This window comes from Canis lupus, chromosome 29, assembly GCF_003254725.2.
Source record: "Canis lupus dingo isolate Sandy chromosome 29, ASM325472v2, whole genome shotgun sequence".
NCBI lineage: Eukaryota > Metazoa > Chordata > Mammalia > Carnivora > Canidae > Canis > Canis lupus.
In genome coordinates, this window is record NC_064271.1 from 28,754,633 (window position 1) to 28,778,989 (window position 24,357).

Genomic DNA, 24,357 nt, shown 5'->3' on the forward strand with positions numbered 1-24,357 from the left:
TGAGGTTCGCTCTCAGTATCACACTATTATTTTTGAACGGTTGTGCTTGAGTGTTCTTCCTCTGATTATCAACTTTAGTTATTTATTTTTAAACAAATTACCAAATCTAACTACTCGCAAATCATCCTTCCACACTGATTCCCAAACTTTGTTGTCTAGTTTATATGACAGTCATCTCTACATCACTATTAATACTTTGGCTACTGTCCTCTGGACCTTCTGAAGCATAGATGTTTCTTTTTTGGTAGATGTTAGAACCCAGTGAAAAAGCCTTGGCTCAGTGGAGGAGAGAGAGAACGAGAGACACACTTTGGATAATTAAAATTCATCAATGGTTGGGCCAACTTACAGATCATTAAAAGGACATATCCTCTATGGCCAAAGAGATGGAAATAGATAGTGTTATTTAAAATGTGGGAAGATAGCTAGTAATCCTGTATAGTATGTTTTAAAGTTGTTAAGAGACTAGATCTTAAAAGTTCTCATCACAGGAAAAAAAAGTATGTATGGTGGCAGATATTAATTAACAATGTACTATGGTGATCACTTTGCAATATATACACATATCAAATTACTATGTTGTACATCCAAGACTAATATAATGTTACATATCAATTATATATATCAAAAAGAAATGAAATGAAAGTGGGAATATAATTATAGGAAATTTGATAGTGAGACGTCATAAAGGTTGAAAGGAAATCTTGCTTCAGGTGCCAGTTAAAGTAGGCCACCAAGTTAAAGAAAAAAAAAATAATCCATTTAAAATATGTAAGTGTAATAAAGATAGGTATTTTAGGAAGAGAATTATCCTTCAAAATTATCCATCCAAATCCTTGTATTCTATGGATGAGGTTCCTGAGATTCAGGGAAGTGAGCTGGAAACACTCATGAAATTAATTACAAACCTCTTGGGGGAAAAATGTCAGTTTTTGGCATTATTGAATAATAGTTGCTTATCAATATAAGATTTGGTCAGATTCTCACAAAGAGATATAAATAATTTACAATGATGTAAATTATTGATAAATGGGAAAAGTTATGAATGTAAATCTTGGAGCAGATCCCTAAACTCCTAAAAATAAGGGGATAGAATTATTCATAAAAATGACAGAGTTCAGAAGATGAAATTAACATTTAAATATAATATTGTCTTATTTGTGCATTCAAAAGAGCCAGTCAGTATTTAAGCATGGCTATCTGACTCCTTACATTTAAAAGTAAAACAAGACAAAAGCAAACTTTACTCTCATTACTTATTTCCTACACTTTCAGTTTCCCATAGTTTGATGGGCAAGATATCAATTTGGGGGGTAAAATCTAATGAGGAAACTCATCAACCTGGCCATCAGGACAGCTATAGCTAACATTATAGGCTGTATCTGGTCCCATTTATTTCTCCACTAGTTGCTTCTTTTCAATATATTCTTCAAACAAGCATTTTAAAAGTATTTCCTCTGCTTCTTGCTTTGACTGGGTGCTGAAGGAAAGAATCACTATGATCTACTTAACAAACAGACCACAGAAAATTTAACCATGAAACTAAAATAATTGCTGACTTTTTATCATTTCTGCATCTTCTACAAAATGCGGAGAAAGTCAATACTAATTTCTGTCATTGCTTTTTATCCCTGGCCGATGTGCTCAGAAGACTTAAGCCCGTGCACTAAAGAAGTAGTTCCTGGTTCTTTTGAAAGGCACTTCTGTCAATTTTGCTGCTTTGGATATTGATCTGACCTTTAAATTCCTAAATTGAAATGGAAGCCTTTATGAAGAGTTATTATTATAAGATGATATTAAGACATAATAGCCTTTAAAATGTATTACCACTTTCTTAACAAATGTTACCAGGATGGGAAAATAAATGAAGAAACAAACAAAAAAATTAGAACACAAAGCATTCTGTAGGATTTGTGGTTGGTTTGTTCATTCTTTCTCTTTCATTCCATTTTTTCCTTCCTTCTTTCCTTCCTTCTTTCTTTCCTTCCTTCCTTCCTTCCTTCCTTCCTTCCTTCTTTCCTTCTTTCCTTCCTTCCTTCTTAGGAATTAATTACTGAAAATCTGTTACTTAATGATTTCATAATATTAGTACATGCTCTGGCAATATCTCAAATGCTTGGGAGAATTAACATAGGAACAGGCTGGCAGCCTGCTGAACTCATTTAAAAGACAGCAAATGCTATAGGGGGGAAAAAAAAACCCAAAATGAGTGCTAGCTGGTTTTTAAAGTAAAATATCTTACTTAGTTGAAGACTGGCATCAATTGAACTAATTCTTCAATACAGAAGGGTCATCTTTATGCTGTTAAATCCAGAGAGAAAAGTTGAGTTATATTATTTTTGCAATAGTTCTGTGGAGAGGTGGCTTATTTCACTTTGTCTTGAGATCTTTTGTCACAGAATGATCATGAGAACTCAGACATAATTAAAATCCAGTCTGTTACACATAGATGAAAAAAATCACACAATCTCTAGAATCAACTAGATTTGTGGTACAGTGTCTCATCATAAGCATCCTGGACCCAGAACCTTCCCATTCACTTTGGGGAAAGCCTTCTCAGCTGGCTTGCTCATTGACTATATACACAAAAATGCAAGAAATGTGACTTTCCTGGTGGATGGGTTCATTATCTCCTCTAAACTCGTTCTCCCCCACTGACTGTTCTAACAGGTGTTTTTGTCTTTATTATTTATAAATGAGGTTTTATGGCGTCATAGAGTCTCTCTCTCTTCCTCTCTCTGGAGCCTAATAGGGAATTATCAAATCATATTGTTTCAGGTCTCAGAGATGTTTCTCCTTGAGCTAATTTGCTTCTTCCTCAACTGTGCCTTTATACAAAAGAAGAAACAGCCTAGAGAGTCTCAGACTGAAATTGCTTCCCTGTAAGACTTCCAGGGCAACCTTTTTAATATGAAAAAATACGAACCTTTTGGCTGAAGTTTGCTATCACTGATAAACAGGATTTTTCCTTTTTCCTTTGTGGGGGTTGCCTCCTCAGATAAATCTTTCTTTATTGTATTGGTTTTAATGCCTAATTTTTGTTTGCATTTTTTCTCTCTAAAAAGTAATAAATAATGATAAATGCTTCAAGTGCTATAAAGTATATATAGTTAGTTTTCTTCTATCCTCTGAGATCTGCTCCTGTAGCTCATGCCCTGAGAAGGATGTGTTTGAAGCTTCCTATCACATGGAAAAAAAATAATTCCATTTTTTAGGGCGCCTGGGTGGCTCAGTTGCTTAAGCATCAGACTCTTGATATCATCTCAAGTCTTGACCTCAGAGTCTCATGAGTTCAAGCCCTGCATTGGGTTCCATGTGGGTCCCTGGAGCAGCATGGAGCCTAAAAAAGGACAACTCTGTGATCTCTACCCCCTTTCTTTACTTTGTTTTTCCTTCCTGCTCCCGGCACATACCCTCTGCTCCAGCTATACCTGCTATGTAATTTCTTTCTTTTTAAAACTTTATTGAAATATCATTGACATATAAAAATTAAAGATATTTAAGGTGTGCAGCTTGATTTTTTTTCAAGGAAGTTCTATACTCGACATGGGGCTTGAACTCACAACCTTGAGATCAAGAGTCCCATGCCAGCCAGGTGCTCCTCCTACTTCTGTAGGCATTGTAAAAAGATTGCCACAATCAAGCTAAATAATTACCATCACCTCTACATAGTAACTATTCTGTGTGTGTGATGAGGGGGTGGTGATTTAATTTAAGATCTACCATCTTAGCAAATTTCAAGTGTATAATACAGTACTATTAACTATGGTCACTATGCTGTACATTAGATCTCCAGTACTCTTTCATCTTACATAACTGGAACTTGGTACTCTTTGACCAATATCTCCTCCTTTCTTTCGCCCCTGGCAACAGCCATTCTACCATCTGCTTCCATGAATTTGACTATTTTAGATTCCACATATAAGTGAGATCATGCAGTTCTTGTCTTTCTGTGCTGGCTTACTTTACTTAACACAATGCTATCCAGTTTCTAGATGAGTTCTGGGTTGTTGCTTCTGGGTACTCTGCCCTTTGGGTCATTGCTCTGGTGATCCCCTCTGGTGGGATCCTGCAAAACTTACTCAGCCTTCCAGGCCCTGCTCGGGTTATCATTACTACTTCCTGGTATTCACCTCACATTTTTGTCTCCACTAATAAATTATAAGTTTTAAGAGAGAGGAAGTTGCAAAACCTTGAGTCTAGACTCAGCTTAGCCATTAATAAGTATGTGTCCCAGAGAAAAACACTAAGCCTCTAAGCACCCCCATTTTCTCAACTGCTACATTTTTTGGGTGTCATCCTTGGGCAGGGGCCATGCTAATCGTCTCTGTATCATCCCAGTGATAGTATATGTGCTGCCAAATGGAGCACTCATCTGCTATATATTTTTTTAAACAAGTAGCCAAGTGTTAAAAGACTGGAGAAGAAAGCAGAAACTCATGCTGCCTCTGTGTTCTTTTTTTTTTTTTTTCTTTCTTTTTAAGATTTTATTTATTCATGAGAGGCAGAGAGAGAGAGAGAGAGAGAGGCAGAGACACAGGCAGAGGGAGAAGCAGGCTCCATGCACCGGGAGCCCGACGTGGGATTCGATCCCGGGTCTCCAGGATCACGCCCTGGGCCAAAGGCAGGCGCCAAACCGCTGCGCCACCCAGGGATCCCTGCCTCTGTGTTCTTAAAGTAGGGAGACATATTCTCTCTCCTCTAAATAAATGAAAATAAATATTTCAAGTAAATATTATGATTGTCTCCTAAGAAATATTAGCTCAGTGGAAAACAGAATATGTTTATTGAAGTATATGAGCTTAACACTAGGAATTATAAATCTAAATGATTAATATGAAATCTCAAGTTTCATGGAATGTTTAATTAATGAAAGACTTTCCATTCAAGCAGATAACTTGTAGGTTGGTTGAATTCGTGAACTTTTATCAGTAGTCTTTCAAGTTAAAAAAAATCCTTTAAGATTTTTTAAAGTATTGTTTATAACATAAGCTATGTCTTATGCATTCTCAAGGAGGGATTATAAGAAGCTTGTGACCTTGTTTGAACAGTTAAAATACTCAGGACATAATCACCAAGATGCCTTTTTAGGAAAGAATTTCATTTAAATCCAGTTAAAGTAGACTTTAATATTCATAAGAGGATAGAATTATTATCTGGATAAATCTATCACGCAGAATATTGTGGCAAGAATTAAAACCCAAGAGAATAATATTTTAATGGAAAAATTTCCTTTAGAAACTGGAAATAAAAATAGGAATAATTTAATCTTTCAGGTCATAAAAATGAACTTATAAAAATCTCAGATGACAAATGTTAAGGTACATTCACAGAACAAGAGGAAATAAAAAAAATAATTGAAGTTTTTTATGAAAATAACTTAAAATTTGAAAACTATGGTTCACCAAAATTCATCAAAATGATAAAAACAACCTTTGCAGATAAATTTTTTTTTAAATTTTATTTATTTATGATAGGCACACAGTGAGAGAGAGAGAGGCAGAGACACAGGCAGAGGGAGAAGCAGGCTCCATGCACCGGGAGCCTGACGTGGGATTCGATCCCCGATATCCAGGACCGCGCCCTGGGCCAAAGGCAGGCGCCAAACCGCTGCGCCACCCAGGGATCCCTGCAGATAAATTTCTAAAGAAGAAATGGAAAACATACAAAAGCTGTTTTTGTTCCTTCAAATGTTTTCCCAGGGGAATTCCATAAAACCTTCAGAGAATATAAATTCCAATATTATTTACATTATTTTAGATCATAGAAAAAAAGAAGTCCCTAAGTATATTTTATGAAGCAAATACAACATTTGATATTATAGACTGTTAAGTCATCATTTGATAGATTCAAGGAGAGACAGCATATGATTATCATCAATAATCCTGGGGGAAAAAAGCACTGAGCCAGCAGCATGTTTTACAGAAAAAACTCAAGCATTCCACTGACATCAGGAAAAATTAAATAATGTTCACTATCATGTTACAGTGTAACATTGGGCTAAAATATTGACCATTAAGCTTTTAAGAAAGTACAAAGAAATTAGAGTTTCAGATATTAAAAGGAGATGAGAGAGAGAGAGAGAGAGAGCATTTGCAGGGGAAGGGGCAAAGGGAGAAGCAGATTCTTTGCTGAGCAGGAAGCCCAACCAACATGGGGTTTGACCAGGACCCTGAGATCATGACCTGACCTGAAGGCAGAGGTTAGCCACCCAGGGGCCCCTCCCCAGTTCATTGTGAAAAATGAACATACCTCAGGCATGTATCAAGACAAAGTATTCCAATGTAAATAGTGTTTAAATGTAAAAAATAAAACCATAAAAATACAATATAAAAACTTGAGTAAACTCCTATAAAGCAGAAAGGCCTTTCTAATTATAGACTCAAACCCATAAACCATAAAATGAAAGGCTATAATATTCAACCACATTTTAAAAATTACTTCTGCATGATGTAAAATATTACAAACAAATATAAAAGACAAGTGATAAACTGGGAAAAATTACTTGTAACTCACATTACAAAGGAAAGGCTCACCTTCCTCTTACATAAAAATATCCTTTCATATAAAAATATGAAAAAATAAGTAAAGGGTTGAGCAGACAGTTCAGCATAGGCAATATAAATTTAACTTTTAGATTTGTAAAAAGATGCTCATCTGCACTCATTATAAAAAGAATGCCAATTCAAACATCATCACACTTGTGGTTTTAAAACATGGCCCCAGAATAATCTAGCACTCCTCCCATGAGCAGGTGCACTTTCCCTTGAATTTGATGTTTGTTATTTTCTGACCACCAACTCTAGCCCATGTGAGAAATATAGCAGACTATATAGGAGAGGTGTTGCTGTGATGGTTTGGTAGTTTGTACTACCTGGCTCTTTCTCTGAGAACCCAACCACCATGCTGTGAGGAAGCACAAGCCCCCCAGTGGACAGGAACCAACAGCTAGTACCAAATTGCCAGTCATGTGAATATGCTAACTTGAAAAGAGACCCTTCAGCTTTAGTTGAGCTGTCCCAGCTAACACTGCATGAAGAAGAGATGAATTGTCTTTATTAAGTTTTGCTGAGATTGAAGATTTATGAGCATAGTAAACGATTGTTTCATTTTAAGCCATTAAAGTCTAATTTAGGGTGGTCTTCTGAAATTGTTAAGGAAGAAGTAAAACTTTCATTATTTGAAGATGACATGATACCTATATAGAAAACCCTAAAGACTCCACCAAAAAACTACTAGAACTGATACATGAATTCAGTAAAGTTACAGGATACAAAATCAATATACAGAAATATGTTGTGTTCTATATGCTAATAACGAATTAGCAGAAAGATAAATTAAGAGAATAATCCCATATACAATTTCATTGAAAATAATAAAATACCTAGGAATAAACCTAATCAAGGAGGTGAAAGACTTGTGCTCTGAAACTACAAAACTATAAAGCTATAATGATGAAAGAAATTGAAGATGATACAAACAAATGGGAATATATTCCATGCTCATGGATTGGAAGAATAAACATTGTTAAACTGTCCATACTACCCAAGGCAATCGACAGATTCAATGCAATCCCTATCAAAATACCAACAGCATTTTTCACAGAACTAGAATAAATAATCCTAAAATTTGTATGGAAACACAAAAGACCCCAAATAACCACACCAATCTTGAAAAAGAAGAACAAAACTGGAAATATCACAACCCTAGATTTTGAGATATACTATAAAGCTATAGTAATCAAAACAGTATCCTACTGACCCATACTAGACACAGAATAGGGAGCCTAGAAATAAACCCATGAATATATGGTCAGTTAATCTTTGACAAGAGGCAAGAATATGCAATATGAAGAAAAAAAAACAGTTTCTTTAACAAATGGTGTTGGGAAAACTAAACAGCTACATGCAAAAGATTGAAACTGGACCACTTTCTTAAACCATATACAAAAATAAACTCAAAATGGATGAAAGACTGAAATGTTAGAACTGAAACCATAAAAATCCTAGAAGAGAATAGAGACAGTAACATCTCTGACATTGGCTGTAACGACATTTTTTCTGAGTGTGTTTCCTAAGGCAAGGGAAATAAAAATTAAAATAAACTATTGGGACTACATCAAAATAAAAAGCTTCTGCACAGCCAAGGAAACAACAAAACAAAAAGGCAACCTACAAATGGGAGAAGAAATTTGCAAATGGCATATCTGATAAGGGATTATCACCCAAAATATATAAAGAACTTATATAACACCACACCCAAAAAAACAAATAATCCAATTTAAAGATGGGCAGAAGACATGAACAGATGTTTCTTCAAAGAAGACATACTGATGGCCAGCAGACACATGAAAAGATGCTCAACGTCATTCATCATCAGGGAAATGCAAATCAAAACTACAATGAGATATCACCTCACACCTATCAGAATAGCTAACCTCAAAAACACAACAACAGTGTTGGTAAGAATGTGGAGATAAAAGAACTCTGGTGCACTGCTGGTGGGCATGCAAACCAGTGTAGCCCCTGTGGACACTAGTATGGAGCTTGCTCAAAAAAAAAAAATTAAAAAATAGAATTATCCAATGATCCAGTAAATTCCACTACTGGGTATTTACCAAAGAATGCAAAAGCATTAATTTGAAAAGATATATGCATCTCTATGTTTATTGCAGTATTATTTACAATAGCTAAATTATGGAAGAAACCCAAGTGTACTGTCCATCGATAGGTAAATGGATAAGGAAGATGGGCATGTATATGTGTGTCTGCATTTACATATATGTATGTATATGTTTATATATATACACGCAAAATATTACTTAGTCATAAAAAAGGAATGAAATCTTGCCATTTCCAATGACATGGATGGATCTAGAGGATATGATGCTAAGTGAAATAAATCAGTCAGAGAAAGACAAATTCATAATTTCACTCATATGTGGAATTTAAGAAGCAAAGAAAGAAAAAAAAGAGGGACACCTGGGTGGCTTAGTGAGTGGTTGAGTGTCTGCCTTTGGTTCAGGGCATGATCCTGGGGCCCAGGATCGAGTCTCACATCAGGCTCCTGCATGAAACCTGCTTCTCCTCTCCCTCTGCCTGTGTCTCTGCTTCTCTCTCTCTCTCTCTCTCTCTCTCTCTCTCTCTGTCTCTCATGAATAAATAAAATCTTTAGAAAAAAAAAAAAAGAGAGAGACAAACCAAAAAACAGACCCTTAAATACAGAGAATAAAATGATGGTTGCCACAGGGGAGATGGGTAGGAGGATGGGCAAAGTAGGTGATGGGGACTAAGAACACACCTACCGTGAGGCCCTGGTGCCTCAGTTGGTTAAGCATCTACCTTCACTTGGGGTCATGATCTCAGGGTCCTGGGGCCTCAGGCTTCCTGCTCAGTGGGGAATCTGCTTCTCCCTCTCACTCTACCCCTCCCCTTGCTTGTACTCTTTCTCTCTTTCTCTCTCTCTCTCTCATGCATGTATGCATGCACTCTCTCTCTCAAATAAATAAATAAAATCTTTTTAAAAATTCACTTACTGTCATGAGAACTGAGCAATACATAGAACTGCTGAATCACTATATTGTACACTTGAAACTAATATAACACAGTATGTTAACTATACTGGAATTAAAATAAAAATATGTTTTAAAAAAGAGAGAACAGGTTACAGTTGTCAGAATAAAATTATATCTCATATTGAAAAAAATACTTAATTTTTCTTGCATTTTATTTTATCATCCAGACGTTAGACATGAAAATACCTATTGTTCACTTCTTCTTTGGGAGAGCATTATGGGGATAAAATAAAATAACAAATGTGAAGGTGCCATGGGAACAAGTAAATACAAAGTATTATCACAGCAATTGTAAATATAAGAGTAAAAGAAAGCATGGCTCTGCTGGAAGATATCAGCCTGAGAACATGCACTTACAGTAAAAATGATGGAGTAAGAATACCTGCCAACATGGGATGTAGAGAGATTTTTAAGAAAATAGGAAGGAGGCGAGGAGTGGGAAATGATGAAGGGGAGAAGGCAGCACTAGGTAACAGACTCAAAATAGACCCAGAAAGGTTGCTGATCAGCCCCACATAGCTCTGGACTATCTCAGGGTTTGGACATTCCCCGTACGTCATTTCCACTCCAGGATTGAAGTACTCTTCTCCAAAGACAGTGTTCTCCAAATGAAGTCCACCTCATTCAGGCGCTTAAGTATCTGTGGTGTAATGACCAGCATTTGCCCAGTCATCTCACAACTAAATCTGATCATTGACAAGCCACATCCACATACCGAGACCTTTCAGTCAGCTTTCAGTCAGCTTTCTGTCGCCTCATGTAAAAAAAGAAGAAAAAAGATGACTGTTGAAGAAATAGAAATAATACAGGGAATATAAAAGAAATAAAAAAGAAAAAAGCCCTCACTAGTATCCTTAGCATATTTTGGCAAAAATTCATCCTTTAAAAAGAAAGAAGGAAAGAAAAAGAAGAAAATGCTAATAATTATTCAAGAAACAAGAAAGACCCTTTGAAATTTTTTTTCCACATGCAGTTTGATCCACAAAAACCAATGGATCAGTAGAAATTCAAACTGAAAAATTTGAAAAAATATTCTAGAAAGTATTATAAAAGGATTAAGAGTTGTGAAATAGAAGTGGAAAATTCAGTTACAGAATATCAATACGTGAAAGCCAACAAACAACTAATGAAAACTCCACAAAGAGAGAATACTAATATTCAAAGAAGAAATTACCAGAGAACGAGAGTAGAGCTCTCCTTTCTTTCCCTGCTGTCCTTCTCTCCATTACTTGTTCTGTTATCCCATTATAACTCCTAATCATAAACTTGAAACTCACCAGTGATGTTTTTGTTAAAGGGTTTTATGTACTTCTGAAGAAAAACACTAGAGCAATTTGCATTGAATCAAATTCTTGGAATCTCTTGTCCTAGTTTGTACTGGAATATTTAGGGAAGTCCAGGGGTATCTCCAGAACAGCAAAGCTTTTCAGAGTGGGTTTTGTCTCCTGAAAGGAGACATTTAGTGATGACTTTATGCGATGGAGATTCTGGAATGATGAAAGTGGAGTAGAGACACCCAAGAACTTTATGTCCCCGTCCAGCCTCATGAGTCCCCTGTTTGGACCTATGGGTGTCAGCCATCAACCTAATACCATTCAAGGCAGAGGGAAAGACATAAACATATTTTGCAAAACAGTATGGCAGTGGCAGTGTGACCAATCATCTAGGTGTGCCTGGGACTATCACACTTAACACTGAAAATCCTACATCCTGGGAAGCCTCTCAGTCCCAAAATCACTGGGATAGTTGGTGACATTATGTTTAGGATGTCTAGTGTAAGCCAACTGCCTGGAATAAAATCCCAGTTCCACCATTTACAAGCTGTGTGACATTTACAATTGTCAAAATTGCTTAATCCCACCTTTTCTTAATTGTCTTATATGGAAATAGGGATAACATTAGTACCTAACTGCTGGGTTTGTGGTAATAAATAACTCGGAACATGTAAAGAACTCAAAATGGTGCCTCGCCTGTGGCAGGCACTCAATAAATATCACCTAATAGCATTCAATAAATATTTTTAATAACAAAACCAGTAGCAATGTTACTATTTTCAAGTGGAAAATAGTCATGTACTTTTTATGTGTGCCAAAGTAGACAGAGTTGTGTAAATAATATGTTTTTGGAGATTGATAAGGACAAATAGGACCAGTGGGTGTTTTGAGATGTCAGCTGAATCAAAATCAATTATTTTCATGGTTAATCCTACAACCTCTTCAGGAACAGCTGTCAGGAAAAGCAGCAGCCTTTATTCATTTGAGCTATAGACAAAGCTTTCATCAGTAGGTGATATTAAAACCATAAAAATGAAAATGACTTTCATATCTGATTTTAAGCTGTGAGGGCATGTTCATGCTGATGAAATTGGAATGGACATCAGGTATTTACTGTTGTCAGGAAAAATAAAATATGGAATGCAGTGACATAGGGCCAGGTATCACTGAGTTTGAATTGTTCCAGTATTTATCTTTTTGTTAGTAGGTATATTCATAGTCTTCCTAAAGTTGAGGGTTGTAAAAAATGTACTGTAGGCATATAATTTTTTTTTGTTGGTTTTGTTTCTTTGCTATTCAACATCTGAACATCCTTCCTCTCTTTTGGTAATCCCCAGTGTGGGCATTGGTCCCAATCTCGATATGAAGAGGCTAACCACTGTCTCCTCCCTCTCTGTTGTAGCAATGACAGCAATTATTAACCATTAGCCTACGTGCATCAAGATGACACAGAAGGCTTCTTTCACACAGAAGTAGATTGCTGGGCCCCACCTTCTGGGGGTTTGAGAATTTACATTTCTAGCAAGTTCCCAGTTGATATCTGTGTGGCCAATTAGGGATCACACTTGAAGAACCAGTGAGCTAGAATGTGAACACATGAGTTAAGTCATGCAAAGAGAGGCATCTGATTGGGACTTGAGACAATAATATCAACACAAAGTCAACTGTGAAATTTTCTGTGACTAGAGCAGGCATATCAGGAATCCAGCTCTGGCAACACCAAGGGCTCAACAGGCAGATATCAGAGTGGATAAGAAAATAGTTCTTGTGAGTGACCTTGGGTGTCTCGCCTTCCTTGATTCTTGCCTGTTTTCTAATTCTTTCTGTCAATTCTGTGAGCTATCCTGTCCTCTCAGTGAATTCTCCTTCTAGGTAAGTTCAGCAGAAACAAGTTCATCTAGAAATACTGCCTGAAAAAGCAAGACTGTCAATGAGCAACAGGGATTTGAACTACTGTCAACCAGGGAAAGTGATAATTGACTATAACTGAATAAGTGCAGTGATAGAAGAATGCTCTGAGCACTACATGAGCACAGAGGAGATGATTTGACCCAACTAAACGCTGTGTAATTGTGGGATGGAAAGTGGGAGAAGAGCATATTTGGAGAGAGTGTTCAAGACAGGAAATAGGATAAAACTGGAGACATAAGTAGGAATGAAGTATTAGAAAACTCTGTGTGTCCTACAAAGTGAATTTAGACATTATTTGGCAATATTTAACATCAACATTTCCCAAATTTCTCTAGAATCTCTAGATCTCTGAATCACTGAAGATTCTAGGGTTGGGACATATTTAATCAAAATGTTTTATGGATTCTTATGATCAAGCATGCTCAAGAAATGTTGCCACAGATAATGAGAATCATTCAAGAATTTTCAGTATGGAAGTAACATGGCTTTCTAGACTATTCTCTAATAGTATGAAGAAATAGCCTTGAGGAGTAGAAGATGGGAAACAGGAAGACCAATTAGAATGTTGTCCCAGTTACTGGGACAAGAAACGAGATGGGTCTCAACAAATGCTGTCCTAAAAAGGAAAAGGATTTAAAACATATTAGAGGGAACAGGCCTTGTTGGGATAATATTCAGCAGATGATGGGATTCAGGGAGAAAGAAAGAAAGAGAGAGAGAGAAAGAGAGAGGTGTATCAGGACTACTCCCAGGACTTGGATTTAGGTCATGGATTGACACATATATGTTGTTTTTTAAATGTTGGAGGTAAAACTAAGAAGCAAGGCAGAGCAGGGGAGAAAGGCAGGGGCCAGAAAAGACATTAGTTTTTTTTTTGTTTTTTGTTTTTTTTTTTTCTGGTAATAATAATGGTTTGTAGAAGGGGAGAGTGCTGGGATCCTAGACACATGAATATTGTTGCATAGACTTGTGCATCAAGTCTGTGGGGGATGTGTGTGTGTGTATATGTGGTGGGGCAGACATTTCCTAGTGTGAGTTCACAACACAATCCAAAGTTTCCTTTAACACAGTCTCAGACTAGGACAAAAGGGTGCTCAGAGTCTGTCCTTTATAGTAATGGTGCAGTCAAGAAAAGAAGTGGGAGATGCAGTAGCAGTGAAAAGTTCAGATTTGGGAGAAGACACCATTGTGTGTGGAGCGTAGAAGGGTGACGATGTCGCTGAAGGCCCCAGGGAAAGACTGGCCTGAGCGCTTGACCCCACCACAAGATTTGTTGGCGCTATGTGGCTTACTATGTGACACAGTGTGAATCATCCGACTTTCAGTCCCCTGATCTGTTGAAAATTATAAAGGAGATAGTGATTATATTGTAATAAATCATAAATTAGGATAAAAGAATTTGCATACACAATAAAATAGAGCATTCTTGTTGAAAGGGCCACAGGGTTGCCATATATGACGTACAAAATAATGCTCATCAGTATTTCTACAGGAATTTAAGATCGCCCTTCTAAGCATTGCTCTTCATTTCATATTGTTTTATTCAAAGCACTGATTTGGTGCTGATGCATGTAAATTATTTTCCCTTAAAAGCTTTTAATTCAAGAGACTCAAACTTCTTTCTAAAGTCCAAACCAGAAAAGTTAATAACTGGGTGCTAGTTAACTTAGTGTTATTTTATCTCGGATATAAATAAATATTATCCAGGGACTAGCAAAAACACTACAGGCCTACTTTTGCAGGGCTATGTCTCCTTTGACCTTCAAAATCTTTCAGAGCAGATTTTATCCTTCAACATTTGGTACTCATACAGCTACAATGTGTTAAACAGTAAAATATGAGCACTGTACATAGATTGTACTTTTTAATGCTCACAACACATCCTTTTCAGGTTATTATTATGATTATTCCAATTTTACAAATGAGGAAATGGTGATGCCAATTTTACAAATTGTGTGGGCCAATGCCACGCAGTTAACTACATTTTATAACCAGCTTTCAAATCCTCGTCTGATATCTACCAAGAGAAAGAAAAAAATAATAATCTGAGAAGATTTGCATGCATATCTTCCTGGTCACCAGCTCACTACATAGCTTATTATGTGGCCATAAGGAATGCTCCTCATTCCAGATATTAGCTATAACGTTACGAAGAATTCCTTTCATAAAGCTAGAAAGGACTCGAAAGAAGAATGTTTTCTAAATCAGCTATTATATATTTGCTACAAAAAGGGGTATTGATACACGTCCATTTCCTATTGCCATCAAATCTTAAGTCCCCTGCTTGGAATTGTAAGTAATTCCTGTGTTTTGACATTTCTGACTGTGAGAAAGCAATGAAGTGAGCACCTGGCTCCCAGATCCAGATGCTTCTTTTCTCCTGCGTACTTCCACCATCTTCCTTCACTCAACGCACACCCGGCCTCCTGTGCTTCCGACAGACACACTTGCCATCACCTCAATACACTTTTTTTTTTTTTTTTACCTCAATATACTTAAAGCAGGTTTACTCCTTTCAATTCATTCTTCATAGTTCTGCCAATGTCTCCCCCTCCCCCTTCCCCCAAATGTTAATTTGGTCATCTTTTACTTCTCCTTGGAAATCTTCAGCAGCAATTTATTGCTGAAAGTTTAAACTCTTTAACATGACTTGATAGTAATAGATTAACCTATCAACTGAGAAATATTTACAATTGTTCCATATCTTGGTTTCTTTTAAAACATTCCTACGAGGGGATCCCTGGGTGGCGCAGTGGTTTGGTGCCTGCCTTTGGCCCAGGGCGCGATCCTGGAGACCCGGGATCAAATCCCACGTCGGGCTCCCGTGCATGGAGCCTGCTTCTCCCTCTGCCTGTGTCTCTGCCTCTCTCTCTCTCTCTCTCTCTGACTATCATAAATAAATAAATAAATAAATAAATAAATAAATAAATAAAACTAAAAAAAAAAATTCCTACAAGGAAGATAGATGTCAAATGTTCTCCCTAATTGTAAATTGGAGAACAGAGGTGAACTGCTTTCCAAATAGATCCAGAAATTCGATGATAGGAACAAAGGCAGATTATATTTCTTAGTCCCTTGTTTTGCCTCAAAAACAGATTTTTTAGTCATTTTTTTATCATTTTGACAAATATTCTCACATATGCCACATATACCCATATGCAAACTCATAGCATGTCTAATTGGTGGTTTTTTATAGAGTCCCATTTCTATACTACTCATGAAAACCTCTCAGAGTGAGAGGTAATGTCCAGGATAAAAGTGCAAACTTTATAGATACATAGGTGGATTTCTCTCTATCCTCTGACACCTATAATTGTGAGACTCTGAGGCAAATTGTTTAACCTCTTCAAGGTTTAATTTTCTTATCTTTAAAATAAATATAATAAACATAGATCTTAAAGATTTAATGAGAATGCAATGAGATGTTTGTAAAGTTCTTAGCACATTTGACACATAAAAAGTGTTCAATAAATGGTCATCTTAAAATTGTGTTGTTTTAGTTTATTTAGAAATTTCTTGTCAAGAGGTACGAGTTCTACTTTAGTAATAGATTTATTATTACACAACCTCCTAGTAGATCATGACATAGCTGTGTGTGATGGTACCACTTTCTACACAGTTAAAAGTTTCATCTTTAAAAGAATTAAGTGATTAGGGGTATTATATGAGTTAGTTCATGTAGTCTGGCCTCCTCCAGACCCAGGACAGCCCAGACAAGAGGTGCAGGGCACAGTAAGGATGTAGTATGGCCCTTCTGCTATAGAGAAGCTAAAATTGCTAAAAATAGAAATGTGGAATCAACTTTGAGGGTGAATCAGTGCACTGAGTGATTCCTTTCCAGTAAAGCTTTTGTAAAGAACCTACTTTTTTTTTTTTATTAGGACTTCATTCTGGGGTTAATAAATAAACAAGCTTCTAGGAAATTCTTGCATTTTCTTATGTAGTTACTGAAATGTCATGGATTCTGGAATTAGTACAAACAATACGCAAGACTGTTAATAGTCAAATATTTGGCATCGTCTAGAGGCAGATTAAATTTTTACTTCCTCCTCAAACTTACCAGGTGAATTACCCGACTTCTTTGAATCTCTTTCCATAGCTGTATGGTGGTAATAATAATAGTACCTACTTCAAAGGCAGGTAGTTTGAGAATTACATGAAACAATAGATGTAAAATGTTTAGTGCAATAGCTGGCACATTCAACAAACTCAAAGAATATAAACCCTTGTCTTTTTCTCATTTGATATCACTTTTCTGATTCCTTAGATGGTATCATTTAGAGGTATTCTTATTTTTATATCTACATTTATCCCCCACTTCATCTCCACACCACACTCACTTTTTCTGATCACTTATGTTCAGAGAAACTGTGTCTACAGCAAAGAAACTTCAACTGTGGGATGAAATGGAGTTGGAAGGATGACAGAGGACCTAGTGTTTGGATTTCTTAGAAGAGCCTTAACTGGGACGTGAGTCAGGAAATGTAACCGACATGATTAGTCATGCTGGAAGAGATCAGACCGATGGAAGGGACCACAGGAACCAGAACTGGGGAGCAGGCATTCTCAATTCAGAGTTCTCATTAATGGTCATCAGGAGCAGACAAGCTCATTGTGTTCTGAGAACTTTCTACTATGTATGAGAGAAAGATTCTCTGAGCAGTGCTGTTTGGGCTTTCCTGCCATGCCTGGGAATGTCAGCAGGTTATTTGATATGATCTAAGCCTGATTATAATTTGGCATGTATAAATTCCCATCTGCCCACATGATTTATCGTAGCCTTTGCAATGGTATGGATTCAGTAATAACATTGGGATGTTTCTAGGTGAGACAAGAGGTAAGGGTAAACTACTTCTTTGAATTAAAGAATATATGAAAATTAGTAGTACCAAGAGTTGATAATATATCTGGTACACACAGAAAAATCCTATGGAAACTTTAATCATCAATTACAGTGAATTCAATGAACCACTAAGAATGGCCTCACCCCTCCCTTTTTCTAAATTAATTAATGCTGTTCTCATTTTCAATAGGACTGAGTGGCTATCTTTTGTTCAGCTTGCCTAACAAAGCAATTGCAGGCCTAACCAGTGCCTAGAAGAATCCAGCCAGCTGCTAGAAAAACTCAGTGATGTTACAGGATATTGGACACAAATTCTGTGATTTCTGAGACCATCAGGAAAGTTGCCAAAAAAATGTAACAGCAGATTGTAACCTAAACTACTGCTTGGCGCCATGCCTTTTCAGCCTCTCCTAGCATGTTCATTTTTCCCTTTTCACTTAAATATCCTTCCAATAGCCTCAGAAAAACACACTTATACACATACATTCACCTTAATATTTATTTATACATTTACTATATTTCCTTCTTCAGTCTCCTCCTTTGTTTTTTGTTTTTTTTAAAGTAAGCTTTAGGCACCAGATCCCTATAATATTAATTTCTCCTTCTGATATATAAATGGTTATTAACCAACAACTATGCATTTATTAGTAGTTCAAGACACTAGAAACTTCATATATAAGAAGTTACTCTATCAGGTTAATAAAGATTACATAAGGCCCAGCAATTTCAACGAAGCTGAAGAAATACTTGTTTCTTTAGAATGGTTATCTATTTTAACTCTCCCTAAGCTATAAGCCCAGTGAGGTTAGGATTGTGTCTACTTTTTCACTATTGTATTGTTAACACTTAAAGTAGTGCCCAGTCTATGGTAAGCATTCAATAAGTATTTGCAAATAGATGATCTCAAGGAGCACCTACTAGGCGACATTGAGTTAGGTCCTGAGTAAGAGGAAGCCTCGATATTGAAGATCTTCAAAGCATATAATGAATGAGCTGTGGGAATCCAAATGAGAAGCAATGGCCTCTGCTCAGGAGTTGGTAGTGGAAGACACAGGGAATAATAACGTGAAGAGGATTGAAATTTTAAGCTGAGCCTGGACAAGCAAGTAGGAGTTCCCCAGATAAAGTGGAAGAATTGGCAAGAATATTCTTGGGAAAGAGAATAGGCTTGATAATTTGGGAACCATATGTGAAAAGTGTGGTTAGCCTATAGTGTATTTGTGAAGATAGGAGGCAAATAAAGCCTTGAAAGGTGACCAGAATTTGAACTTCATCTAGTAGAGGGAGCCATCTAGGATTTTTTTTTTTTTTCCCAGAGAAGAATAATTCTGGACTCCCAGTGAGTGAATTAATGAACTGAGAAGCTGGACCCAGAGCACCCTGTTTGGTAGATATTTCAAATATGTTTGAGAGAGCAGAGGAGGGCCTGAGTGAGAAGCCAATAGATAGGATTGGTTGGACAGGATAGTTTCAGCAACAGTGTGGAGCTAAAGCTAATAAAATTTAAATACTAACTGAAGGATAGAAAGGACATAACTCTGTCACTCAAAAGTTTCTTTATGGAGTGACATGCATAGTCAGGTGACATTTATCAAGACAGTAAATGGAAGAGTAGAAACAGCTTCTAGGAAAATGATGAGTCCAGTTTAGAACATGTGGCATGTTCTCAAAGTTGGCATCACATCCTGATGGTGCCAACTTTGAGAGTTTCATGATGACAAACAGCGAGCAATTGGAATGTGGGTTCAGATCTCAGAAAAAATTTGTGTGTAACAGACAAAGTCAAGGATGCTTTGCTTTAGGGACGCCTGGGTGGCTCAGTTTGCTAAGCATCTGCCTTTGGCTCAGTTCATGATCCCAGGGTCCTGGGATCAAGCCCTGAGCCCCATATTGTCAGGCTTCCTGCTAAGTGGAGAGCTTGCTTCTTCCTCTCCCTCTGCCCCCTCTTGTCCCCTGCTTGTTCTGTCTCTTGTGTGTGTGTACTCTCCCTCTCTCTAATAAATAAATAAATAAATAAATAAATAAATAAATAAATAAAATCTTTGGGGAAAAAAAGAGTGATTTGCTTTAGAGGTGACAGTTGAACTCTTTGATGAGATCGCCAAGGTAGAATGTGCCGGATAAAAACCAGGAAGACTAAAGGCTGAATATAGGGAAAGTCTCTAAGAGGGAATAGAGAAAGGTGAATGAATGAAAGAGTAAGGAAGAAACTGTCAGGAAAAAAACCGTATGCAGTAATAGAAACAAGAAATTTCACAAAAGAGGGAAAATCAACAGTGTCAAATGTTGAAAAAGCCTGAAGACCTAATAGAATGAATTTTGTATTTAAAGCTTCATTGGTAACTTTGGAAATTATAGCTAATTGGTGACTGTGGAATTCAAATTACTGGGCATTAGGAAGCAACTATGAGGTGAGGAATGAGGCATTGAGTGTTTTGACAATTCTATGAAGATTTTAGCAATGGAAGGAAAGGAAGACCTATTGAAAGCCCGATGGGGTAGCAATGTCTGAGAAAGTTTTGTTAAAATCACGGAGAAAAATATCTAGGAAAAATAATTGTCAGAAAGGAAAGAATTGCAGATTCCAGAGAGGAAATACTATTCATGGAACAATCCAAAGGAAAGAAAGAAGGAAGTGGACTCTATTGCTTGTGTCTTCAAATGATTAAATTCATTCTCTCACTGTTTTCAGATGATGGAAATTGTGAGTTCTCTGAGGTCCAGAAATAGTAAAACTTTTCTAGGGAATACTAATTAAGTTACAATTATAAAAGAACCACGCCATTTTAAGGATTTGGCGGGGGTAGGGAGTGCTGAAATTTCAGGATAGATGGGAATATGCTCACTCTGAACTGAGAAGTTGCAGCCAGGCCTCTGTCCTGCAGGTTGGCAGAGTAAGCACCTCTGCTTTGATTGACTTTCCTTAGCCCTTCATTGTGGCCCCTCCACTTCTTAGACTAAGGAAAGTAATTATTTATAATATAGTCCATTCAACTTGGATCTGCAGTAGAATCAAGCTAATTCCAACTACAGTGTAGTTGTAAAAAAAAAATTACTCATGTGTAATGGGCAGAGTGTGGGCTGAGAGATTAAAAAATCCTGAACATGCTTCTTCTGAGTCTGTGAACTGAGTTGGGCATGGTAATCCTGGAGAACAAATGAAAGCTGTTTTTGAAAAATTAACCACTGGACCAACTAATAAATGTACTCATCTAGCTTGCAGGTAGAGTTGAAGCACAGGGTATTTTCCCTTCCAACACTCTTCCTAGGAAAAGTGAGCAAAGAGAGGTTGATGATATTTACATTCAATTAATGTGTCTGGCTGCAGGGAGCTCATGAACTCAAAGACACTAATAGCTTTAGCAACAACCAGATAAAGAGTGAGTTTGGACAGAGTTATCTGATGGGCTTCACATTGGATTAGGCTTTGTTTTTTCAGAGCAACTGTTGAGTTCTCATGAAGTAGAATGCATCTCATGATGCTTCTTTCCGTGAAGCTCTTTGTAGAAACTAATGATTTTCAGTAATTAAAATACCTGATGAATATCAAAACCATCACGGCAGCAACTTGTGCAAACAAAACAGGGGAGCCTAAGAAGGTACAAGTTTTTCCACTTCTAAGCCAAAGGGAACGTTTCAGATGTATAAGAATTAAACCCTTGGCTGTTTGAACAAGCTTGGTGTTGCCTAAGCTGCTAAGTGAAGAATGTCCTAAAGGAGAAAAGGAAGGAAAGAGTGCCTTGCTAAGTAAAATATTTTGAATCTGTGTTAAAAAAAAAAAAAAAAAAAAAAAGTAGCCAGTATTTCTGAAAGTAACCAGAGGGAAAAAATCAGGAAGTAGAAAATCAATAATATAAGGTTGTTGGTGTTCTTACATTTGGTTTTTTTTGCAGTATACATTATACAGGGCTGGCCTCTAATTTGTCCCTGAGACATAGCCTGTTAGTTACAGCATAATGGCCTACACAAATTTGCACCTGAAACTAGAGCCTCATCTTTAAAGATGAACAGAGCTGTTCAGGAAGAACTAAAGATCTAAGCTAAAAGGCAAAATTGGGTATTGAGGCAATAAGAACACCCAGACATCTTTTTGTCCCTAGAATATTGCATAATTCTCAGTCCATAGAGAAGTCACTGAAAAATGATTTGTTGGCTAAATGAAGACCAGGTAATGATGGTCATACAAAGAAGTATACTACAGTGAAAGGAAAATTCAGGAAAAGAAGTGCTCAGAAATTCAGGCAGATGGTATTAGGAAAAGTCTGTTAAGAGACAATGGGAAAAAAACCCAGGTGAGGGTTCAGATCTAAATCCTAAGAAAACAGAATTAGTTCCTAGAGGTGATGATATTGAAAAAGAAGTTGCCAAAGTTGCTGAAACAAGATCCAGGCCTAGGCAACAAGAGGAAAGGCCTACATAACTAAATCATGAATTTATTCAACAATTGCTTACTCGGTTGCTCTCTCTGTGAAAGATACTCTGCTAGATCCCAAGAATAAAGCAAAAAGAGACAAAGATTCCTATTCTCAGGTAGCTAATAAGAGGAGACAATAAATAAAAATAGGCAAGAAAAGTATATCGTATGCTAGCTTATGTTAAATATTTTAAAGAAAAATAAAGCAAAAGGTGTGGATAGTAAGGATTGGAAGGGATTATGATTTTAAATAGGGTGATTGGGGAAGACATTAACTGAAGTGACATTTGGATAAAGACAAAGAAAATAAAAGTTAATGGAGTAATTCATCTCGATATCCTAGGGCGAAATAGCCCAGGGGAGGGAGACAGAGGAACATCAGGTGCAAAAACTCTGAGACTCTGAGGCTGGAGTAGATTAGGAATTTTCTAGAAGGCAGAGAGGCTTGTATGGCTTGAGGGAAGTGATCAAGTGGGAAAGTAGTAGGAGATGAGATCAGAGAGGCAAGGGGAGGTCCTGATGGAGGCACATCATGTAGGACTTTGCAGAATTGGACTGGACGTGCTGAAATCTTACAGCTCCAAGATCAGAACTATTCCTTAGGACTAAGGTCAGGTTGAGTCTACTGGGATCCATCAAATGAAAAGCACTTCTCTGAGGAGTGAAGAGGGTAAGAACCAGGTGGGTCCTATCAACTATTTTGGGGAGCAGGGAAAATGCACAGGAAGCAATATATATCATCAACAACCTTCTGGAGAAGGGGGCCTCGCCTTCTGCGCTCTGGCCATTCCCCAAAGGAACACATTTTATGTCCTCTTTCTGCAGAAAACTAAAGGATTATCCTCACCGGCTTAATATCAAAGAAAGGGCTGTTTAAATTACCACTTGGGCAGACTAAAATATCCTCAGTATCTAAAGAAACATAATGATGGAAGGAGAAATATTGGAGTTGACAGGTTTAAGCATGGACCTGACTATGTTTAGGTAGTTCCCTACAGGCAATTCCCTGTGTGAACAGTAACTGAGGTCTGAGCAAAGGTCCCCTTTCTAGAGTCTTTACCTCTCTGGGTATGTAAGTATATTTAATTCAGTATATACATATTTGTAGTTAATTGTGTTTATTGAAATTAAATTCCTAGTGTAATTTAACCTTTTGAACCCAGTGTAATTTAACCCTTTAAATAAAGGTAATAAAAGCAAAATGAAATCTAAATGTAAGAAACTTAAGTTATTTTCAAATTTCTAACTCTGCGTGGTCCACCACTCACTATTATCCATTTACTGAACCAGTTGCCAGGTAGGACCCGACCCCTACATAACTGCTAGAGAAAGGACAAAGGGAGCTTACGAAACTGGATATCCAATGGAGTTATTTATAGACTAACTTCTATTTGCATAAAGTTACTGGGCTTGTTCATTTTTAATTATTTCAAAATCTTGAGCACCCTCTCTTCCAACTGGAACACATTTCTGTTTCTTCACATACATGATAAACAGCAAGGGAGTGGTATAGATGGCACAAGTTGTTTTGTTCTTTTCTTCCCCCCCCCCCCCCCCCCGGAAAACAATACATCTTGAGTTCAGAAGGACTCAGAACTCTCTAGGAATTAAATTGTATCCTATTTCATATTCATCATAAGCCAAATTCAGGCTTCCATGAGTCTAAATCTAGTTGTTCAGCCACTGCTTAGCACAGCTAGTTTATCAAACCGGGTATTGTGCAGTCTAAATAGAAACAAAAAGCTTTTTGATTTGGGCAGTTCTCATGAGAGCTCATTGACTTTATTGTGATATTTCTCTTTATACAGAAAAGGACCAGATTAGTATCTGATAATAGATCAGCACATTTATGAATGCTGAATGCTGAGCTGTGGGCAACATGTGATTGGATACAGAATTTGTAATTACTTAGCTTTATTGAGCCTGCTGCAAGGATGGAGAGGGGTAATGAGGCACTGATCTCTTCCCCAGGGGCCTGAAATAGCAGTGACAGGCAAAGGTAGGCCATTCCCTGGGGCTGCAAGCCAGACAAGCAATTGCTGAGAGGCAATGCAGGCAGGTGTTAGCACTAAATATGTGGTTTCACAATGGAAGACAGAGCATGGGGGACACAGGTGCCCTGATATGGATTTATCTGTACTTGAGTCGACAGGTGTCCCCATCACTCTTGGGGCAAGATATCAATATGGTGGGACAGGTGGTGGTGAAGATGAAGCCACGGTTGGGAAAGAAGGAGGAGATGTGGGAATTGTTCAGGAGTCAGGTGTCAGGGAGACTATTTACCTGAATGATGAGGCTGAAAATCAGAGCCAGTTAAGAGATCAAGAGGTAAAGTGCTAGT

General features: G+C 37.2%; 1 non-coding gene across 1 annotated transcript; it reads right to left on the reverse strand.

Moving 5' to 3' along the window:
* Nucleotides 1-4,264: 4,264 nt before the first annotated feature.
* Nucleotides 4,265-4,371, reverse strand: LOC112650860 (U6 spliceosomal RNA). The gene has a single exon (XR_003130505.1). It is a non-coding gene; the product is annotated as a U6 spliceosomal RNA (small nuclear RNA).
* Nucleotides 4,372-24,357: the final 19,986 nt, after the last annotated feature.